The sequence below is a fragment of the Triturus cristatus genome, chromosome 9, assembly GCF_964204655.1.
Source record: "Triturus cristatus chromosome 9, aTriCri1.1, whole genome shotgun sequence".
NCBI lineage: Eukaryota > Metazoa > Chordata > Amphibia > Caudata > Salamandridae > Triturus > Triturus cristatus.
Genome location: NC_140592.1, coordinates 1,012,693,636 through 1,012,702,743, shown reverse-complemented (window position 1 = coordinate 1,012,702,743; position 9,108 = coordinate 1,012,693,636). Strand labels below are relative to the sequence as shown.

Here is a 9,108-nt window from a genome sequence, read left to right as displayed (position 1 = left end):
ACTTATTCAGCCTCTGCATTAAGCACTTCAAGCATAATTGAAATCCCATGCACGGTACTCAAAACCTGAAGAAAAAAATCAAACACTCCATAATCACGGTCGCTTCAAGGCCACAAATTATAGCCACATAATAACTACATTCAAAATCCAAACACAGCATGACACCGTGCTTCATCTAAGCTACCAATGGCAGCATAGGACATGGGTTCACGCTCGCTCATCCTCTTATGCATGTACAATGTTTTCCCTATTGAGACTCACCAAGCCACTTCAGGAATCTCGGGACAGCTGCCATATCTCCCCTCGGTCATCAGAAGCTAGGGATGCAGGTTGGATTGGTGTCAATATGAATCTCAGGACACCACTGTCTGACCCACGAAGGTGCAGTTCTCTGTTTCAAAAGGCCAATGTACCTATTTTGGTCCAATCAGTACCGTTGATGGTCCAGTCGGAACCATCATCTCCGCTGCCAGATCTGAGAATGAGCTCGACCCTTTCTAAGCCCCCTCTGTGTGCATCCGGGGGGGATTGCGAGAGGTGTAGCCCCTGGACGCCCTTTGGTGCTCCTCCCTAGACTTGTCTCAATTTTCAGGAATCAAACATTTAATTATAGAACGCATTAGGTCCTACAAGAATGACAGACACGAAGTTCTCAACCTTATAGAGTATTTTAAGGTTTAGGCATACAGAAGTTTTTTTAAATTTTTTGTTTACTTTTTTTAAGTTTCATAAAGCAATAGCAAGCAAAACTCTATTGCCCATAGGTATGAAAGCAGGCATCACTGCATATTATACACCAACATTCAGGTGAATAAAGGAACAAACAAGCCATTCGCATAGCACAACTATGTAAAATTCCAGTCAAAGTGACAGCAACAATTGGAGAACTATTTAGAGTCTGGCATCCTGGTGGGTCGACACAGGCATATATCAGAATATCTGAACGATTTAAAAGGAGAAGCACCTCAGTCTGAAATGTATGATTCCAGAGTAAGTAAATAATCCTGTAGTGGTTGCCATATATTGATGGGTCTGGAGGTATGGGGCTGTAACAGTGCGTGGTCTTTGCTCATTTTTAGCACAATAGGTCATGCTCTTCAGCCAGGCAGGGTGTGTGGGGCAGTGTCCTCTGCCCCACTGGAGTGCCAGGCCTTGTTTAGCAAGTAATAATGCAATTGCGGTAAATCTACGGACGCTCTTGGGGATATCTTGAATGTAACCCAAAAGTGCCACCAGTGGGGTAGGCTCAAGTGTTGCTCCTATCATGAGAGACTAGAGAGAATATTTGGGCCCAGTGGTGTCCTATGCGTGGGCATTTCAATGTTAGGTGTGCGGAGACAACTTCCACAGTGTGAGATTTAGGGCATTGGGACAAGCGTGTGGGGGCAGTTTGCGCCAAATCTTTGGGTGTGGCATAGAAATTCGAAATGTAGGAGTTTGTATTTGATAGAGATGAGCTTAGTCTGAGTACCGCATTAATACCAGACTATGCCAGACAGTGACTGTCCCAGGCAACTTTCCCAGGCTTCCATAGCCTGCCTGGAAGGTTCAGGTTTCATGGCTACGCAGCTCTGTATAACCTAGAAATCAACCATCCTCCATTGGGGTCAGAGATAATGAGTTTCAATGGAGGGAAGTCATCTGGCACTGTGGGATATATAAGTAAACTGGAGCGTAAGGTATTGTGGAGGCGTCGAAAGACAAAGTGATCCATATATGAGACATCATGGAAACGAGTGTCGTCAGCATGCATGAGTACATGGCCATCTGGAAAGAGGTCACCCCTGATGTGTCAGCTGTGGTTTTGTAAGGTGAACTAAACTAGTTTTGTGTGTAAGGACAAGCCAGGGGTTATTGGTCAGGAGTAGGACTGGTGAGTACAAGATGCTCCTTCTAACACATGGTGGAGTTTCCGCCATGCCCAGCTGGTGGTTGAGAGAATTTGAATATCTAATGGATCCATGGGGGTGCCCTTCAGCAGTATAGAAGACAGAGGGAGGTCACCAGCTGGATCCCTCTCCGGCTTCAGCTACAGAACTCGGTCATCTGGATGGTACAAGTGATATGCAAATTGGCATTGTGCAGCGAGGTTATATAGTTGGGGATATGGAACTCCGAAGCCGCCACGTCCATAAGGGAGGGTCAGGTTGTCCCATCGAATGTGACGTTTGAGTCCAGCCCATATGAGCCGTAGTAGCTGGCTGTGCAGAGTGGTAAAGAAATGTTGTGTCAATGGTATTGGAATATTGATGAATAGGAAACGAGTGTGGTGCTCATTTTTATGATAGCCACACCTCCTGCCAGAGAGAGGGGACATTTAAACCAATATTCCACTTGTGTAGATAACATCGATGGCAGGACCATAGTTCAGTTGGAAAGTCTGGTCTTTTTCCCTATGTAGATGTATGCACAAGTATTTCGTGGAGTCAGCGTTCTAAATTAGGGGATATTCTATGGCAGCAGGCTCTGTGCAGTCAGTAAGCGGGAAGTTCTGATTTAGCCCAGTTTATATGTAGACCGGAGAGACCCCTAGATCGTAAAATTTCACAGTTTAGAGGTGGGGTATTATAAGAGGGGTGGCGGATAAAAAGTAGTATGCTGCCAGCTTGCATGGATAGTAAAAGGGGGCCATGTGTGAATTGGAGGCCACAATGCATATGGTTTTCTTGAAAGTGGCGAACCAAAGGGGTAAGTCCGATAATAACAAGTATTGGTAATGAATTGGTTTTACCTATGTAATGAATAAAGACCTGTTTTAATCATCGTCAAGGTCAAGGAGAAGCAAACAGCTCCCTGACAAAAAACAAGAATGGAGAAGATGTGGCGCAGCGGCCGGAGCTGCTGACTCCAGAGCTGGGGATCCTGGTTCGAGTCACAGCGGCGGAACATCCTGTGATTCTAATCAAATAACTTATTCCCTGGGTGATAAATTGTTATATAAATATGCTGCAAGAATAAAACGCAAAACTTTATGAAAAAATAGCCGATGTTACCAGAATTTTGGCAATGGGAAACTGATAAGAGAAGCAGATGAGGAACAATCATTGGTAAATGCAGGAATATATACTACAGCCAATAGAAATGGAGGAAAAGTAAGTAGCATGCACAGGAACCAATGAGAAGCCAGTATAGAGAGGAGGGGTGATGTAAGTCCCTTTTAAATTTATATTAAAAACAATAGATTTCTCAAGCACTGTGCAAGCGATGTGCAGGCGAAACCTAAAAAGGAGTGGGGATGGAGGGCAGCCTTGCCTGGTCCCCCTAGCTACAGGGAAAAGGCCCTTGAGTGAGCCATTTGCTTGCAGTCGGACCACTGGGCTGAAATACAGAAGCTTGCTCAATGAGATGAAACCGTGGGGGAAGCCTAGTTTGGCCGACATCACCTTCAGGAAGGGCCATTCCAAGAAATCAAATGCCTTTTCAGCATCTAATATGGCAACTGCAGCTGGATCTCAGGAGAGAGCCTATTGAACACATCAAATATTGTGCACAGATTTAATGAGGTGGACCTGTAGGGGACAAAGCCTGTCTGAATGGAGAAATAATTTGTTCCATTAAAAGGGACAATCTAGTGGCAAGGACCTTAGCTAAAATGTTATTATCCAAATTGAGAATGGAGGGAAGGCAGTAGGAGGTGTATTGTTGATGGTCTTTTACAGGTTTCAGTAAGAGCGTGAGGATGGCCTCCCACCATGTGGGTGGTAGGGTACCTGTTTCAAGCGATTCCGCGTATGTCAAAGAGGTGTGGTGCTAATAGGTGTTTATATGCTTTAGAGAATACACCAGTGATGCCATCCAGGCCAGGGGCTCTATACCTGTCAAGGGCATCTATGGCCTGAATAATTTCTTCACAGGAGATCCGTTCACTTAAGAAGCAGTTTTGACCATCAGTGATCTACACCATTTTGATCTCTGCAATGATTAGCCCAGTCACCTGACATGCGGGACAAGTATAGCTGTTCTTAATAGCGTAGAAGTTCTGCTATCGTGCTCACATAACCGTAGACTATCTTGCCTGTAGGGGAATGTAACATAATGATGTAGAAACTAAAATGGTTGGGGTGAAGTAGTCGTGCTAGAGTACGACCAGGGCGTTCTCCTTCCTCATACCATCTGGCAGTGGCGTGTTTTCCCAGGTATGCTATTTCCCGATCGGCCAAGTCCGGGAACCTGGAAATTAAGACCGAGTGCTGTGCAATTCAGGGGAATAGTGCGGGCAAGAGTCCTCACGATTGATGTCGTGTCTCTCAGTATCGAACGTATGTTTTGCAGTATGCCCGCATGTCTGGTGATGCTCACTCAGCATATATATCCTTTAAAAGCCTCCCACAGTGGTGAGACGGAGCCAGAATTGCGGGTTAAGTACTCAAGGGTGGAATCATGTAGCTCAGAGCGGAAGACTGCATCATGTAGTGCCTCGCTCAGGAAGTGCCAACTGCACTCCAGACCGCATCCATATGGTATCTGCAGCTCCAAGCTGACCGTGCAGTGATCTGACAGTAATCAAGCACAGTAAAAGGTATAGGCCTAAAGCCATGGAGAGCGTAGATGTCAGTGATATCATGAAGGGCCCCAGGGCATGTGATTTGCTACTTGCTGGTGTATTAGTGGAATCTACTGAAGGGTTCTGTACCATGTCGAGGATTAGATCAGCCTCCGCAGGACCCATGTGTGCAGCAGCAGGGTTGTATTGCTGGAGGCTGGTGAGCAATGGAAGGAAGAGGGGTAGATCCCACTCTGCACCGGACCACGCAGACAGGCAGTAAATGCGGTCCCGTTTGGCCAAGGAGGACCGCCGGCACAGCTGACCCCATATTGCAATGGTCTAAGCTCCCCCGTAGAGCAGCAATGGCTCACACACTGGGCATGTTCAAAGCAGCATCGGGTGGGCGTGATGGTCAGAAGCGGCTCCCGGCCGCAGCAGAGTATTGTTGGTGGGGTGGCCTATAGGAGAGACCATCGGGTGTAGCCGGGAGGGAGCTTAGGGTCACCCAGGTGGTAGGGGGAGATGCCCGTGGTGCCAATGAGACTCAGCAGTCTCAGCCTCACCCGCAGCCCCTGTCTCCGGTGCTGCATGGCTCCAGGCCATGCGGTAAAGGGGCCGTAGTCGCCAGAGCATAAATGTGAGCAAATACGGCAGCGATTCGTCTTCTCAGGTAAGGGAAAGAGTCTCTCTCTCTCTCTCACACACAGCAAGAAATCACAAACCTTTATAGGGTTCTAATCAAAGGATTTTATAGTGTTCTAAACAAAGGACTTCATACATGCAATACAGTGGTATATGTTTCCCAGGTTCTCAACTTATTAGAATAAGGCAATAGAGACACATTACAACTGAATAAATTCAATAGAAGTCTTATTACATTGGGGTTTCTTACAAGCAAGTGTCTACACATGGAACAGAAAGCATACTTAATGTGGTTTCTCTGGTACAGCTATGTTTGACCTTGAGTAAGTGCACTTTGTTCAGAGCAGTCTGTGAAGGGTGTTGTCTGTCTAAGCAAAGTTCATTGGATTTTTATTCTAGTGAGACATGAAAATACAAGCGTATTCACATGATGCAATGAAATGTCGCAGAAAAGATGGCTTCCATGGCATAGTTTGTCTAATGTTATCTCAAGTATGAGTTTCTCGTACAGTAAACATCAATACAGAAAAACTTCTTTCTCAGGCAGCAAGTCTCCAAGGTGAACAGCCTCAGGCATGTTAGCATAATGTAGGCAAAAGAAGTTGGCAAGTCAGTTCCATAACTATGGGATGAGGATTGGTTCTGAAGACTGGGCCAGTTAGGTTGGAGCATGAAGCGGGTCTGGACGCGCGATGTGGCTGGACGAGGTGTCGCCCTCTGGAGCAGCTAGACTCTGAATGCAAGCCTGACCCTTTCTGTTGATCGCCCTAGCTGCGGCGTCACCTTTCCCTCTGCCACTCTCTGACCATGGGGCCGGTGTTCGGCTTCAGCTAGCATATATCAGTTGACTTAGAACTGGTGTGGACCACAGGAATCTGACTGTTTAACTAAAGCAAAGCATCGCAAAGGCCCTAGGCTGGCATTTATGTGATGCAATTCTGCCCAGTGCTCTGAATCTCAAAGTGAAGAAATTCAATGAAGTGCGTATAAATGGTGGGAGTAACTATGAATCTCTTAGGTTAGCCAAATGCCTCATCATCTAATTAGTGATGCGCACGAATGGATAAATGAGATTCCCACTGACCATACCTACTAGCTAGTGAAACCACAGCCAAGGGAATAGGCTTGAATCAGCAAGGAAAGAAGTTCCTGTTGAGCTTGACAATAGTCTGACATTGTCAAGAAACACCAGAGGTAGAATAAGTGGGAGGCCCTAGGGCCACTGATGAAATACCACTACACTCATTATTTTTTCACTTACCTGGTGAGGCTGGGGGTGAGCTCTCTGGGGCTCTTGCTACTGGCTCCAAGTGCCCAGTGCCTGCTGGGTGTGACCTGCTCCAGGGAGAGTGACAGGTGGGGAGTTTGACTTAAGTGGCACACCTGTCAAATGATAATGCAGGTTTCATAATGCGAGCTAAGGGATTATAAAAACCTCCTGGAAAGGAGAAGGGCAAACGCTTGCTTAATCCCAATTTTCAGTATGAATGCAGACTGCAAAAGCAGAACCTCGCGATACTTCTGCCTTTTTGGGGTTCAAGCAGGAGGTGTTTTAAAGTTATTACAGAAATAACTGGCTTGTGGTGGCCAAGCGTTCATAGCAACATCACTTTTTGATTCTTGGTCTGTTCTTCCTGTCATTGTGAAGCAGAATTCCCCCAAATGTTGAATTGTTCACCCACTAATAGAAAACTGGAGCAAAGTTACACTCCATCCGGACGCACAGCATACTCCAAAATGTATTCCACAATTAGTCCATATTTAGTTATATTTTATTTCATGTATTCCAATAGATCAGTTGTCTTCCCAAATTTTACTCCTGCCGCATGTGAGGTGATGTATGTATACAACAGTTTCTTGTGCAACAGGTATTCCGATTCAGACCTTTTTCTGGAGCATGATTTATACATAAAACATCCTTGGTAGTGGATCTCATTAACCCAATGCATTTCGGGCTATCGGTAGCCCTTCCTCTAGGGTTCACTAAAAATGTTTAAATATTGACATTAGTTTATATATTCAGACCACTGTGTTTTAATCAGCCATTAAAGCAAACAATCCATGTCATGTTTTACTAGTAGCTGACGTTTTCCCTCTAAACGCGCAACTATACTCCAAAGACATTGTGCCCTGAGATGCCTCCCACAACCTCATTCACCCTTCATTATTAAACCTTACTTGGTGTTCCCCTTGCCCATTATTGCATGATAACTCATACCCATAGACTTGACCCATGAAATAGTCGTCCATACCTTCATAAAGCAACATCGTGTTCTCCTTCATAGCGTGTCTGCTTCTCACGCACACCGGTGTTTCATACGTTCATGCTGTTACACCTATTTCACCAACGAACGCCTGACTCCACCCCTCAACTTCAACCAATCCCGTCGTGCAGGCCGCAACAACAACTGCATGACTCCAGTTCCCATAAGGCACTATTGAGGACACTTTATTCCTATCTCTTACTGTTATCTGAGCCTCCCACTCCACAATCTTGTATACCCCGCCCACACTTAGCTGTTGAAACGTCCTTGAGTCCCGGGCTCCTTCGGCTCCGAAAGTATTGGCTCCTCATTATCTGCATTCCTGGAGACACTTGTAGCAAATGCTCCTCCATACCTAACTCCTAAAACAAAAGGTTAGTTTTAGCTAACAAGGACGATGTCCTTGCACCTGCAACAGAAGCCTGAGAACAGAAAATTCTTCCCTGCACATGAAATTTGCTGACTACCTCCAAATGAGAGCCTTCCCAGGGAAAGTATACTACGGCCTGCACAATTCAGTTAACATAAGAAGAAATGCGACTAGGCCTTTCATAGCAAAACATAGACATTCCGTTAGGCCTCTATACATCAAGAACTACACACATTAATAAACACTGCATCTGTAAGCACTATATTTCATTACATTCAGTATATAAGTAATCATTCCTACATGTGCAGACTTTAATATTGTGCACCTTTAAATCTAATGCATTACATTACACATGAGCAATTCATTGAACATTTGCAATGAACAACAAGATTATATTATCACATTTAAATGCCACTTTACTTTCTCGAGTGGCATGGATTAATTATCTACCATGACAATCACATATTACTTATACAATCCTAATGATCAGTTTAGTACCACACTTGATTATATATGGGTGCGGACTACTCTCGATTATGATGCACCCCTACAATTTTCAAAACCTCATGGCGCTCTATCAGTTCCTCCCTTTGCTGACCCGTGTCATCACCAATATCACAGTTACCTGGAGAAAGAACCGACCTAAACAGAGTTCGTAGCCATTCTTCCCTGTCGGAATTGCTCTAGATTCTTAATATTCTGGGACCTCTCAACTTGGTTTGCCTTGTACCACTGATAAACTCTGGCAAATCCCCATAAGCAAACCACTATGATAATGATAGGCTTCAGAATATAACCAAGAATACTGTTTCCCAGGTTTGCAAACCAATTTCCTACACTGCCAAATCCTTTTCCAACCTTTTCCCAAACACCCTGCTCAGTCAGATCCTCGATCTCATGATGGATCACAGTGATGTTACTTATATACTTCTTCAGATCTTTGCTGTTGTCTGGTATATAAGTACAGCACTCTTGAACCTTCAGCATTTTACAGACTCTGCCCTCTTTTGCCAGCAAGACATCTAAAGCAAGACGGTTCTGCATCACCATCATTCTTATTGACAACATCTCTCCATCCACAAGAATCAACGACTTAGCTGTATTCATTGACAACTCGTCAACCACAGTCGCCAATCTCATAATCTTCACATCATTCAAAATCACTCCCAGACTTGGTATCGCTGCCCCAAAGATATCTCCAATACTGCTCCTTAATAGGTCTGTACACGTTTCACACACAGCTTCCCCTTCTGCACTAGGTCCAATGCTATAGGGCCATAACCCCCCTTTGCTCTGTGAGATCTTTCCTTCTCAGTCCAATCCACTGGACTTTCCCCAATATCATG

General features: G+C 45.0%; 1 pseudogene; it reads left to right on the top strand.

Annotated features, from left to right (window-relative positions):
• Nucleotides 1–5,707: 5,707 nt before the first annotated feature.
• LOC146799221 (28S ribosomal RNA) lies at nt 5,708–7,117 on the top strand (annotated as a pseudogene).
• Nucleotides 7,118–9,108: the final 1,991 nt, after the last annotated feature.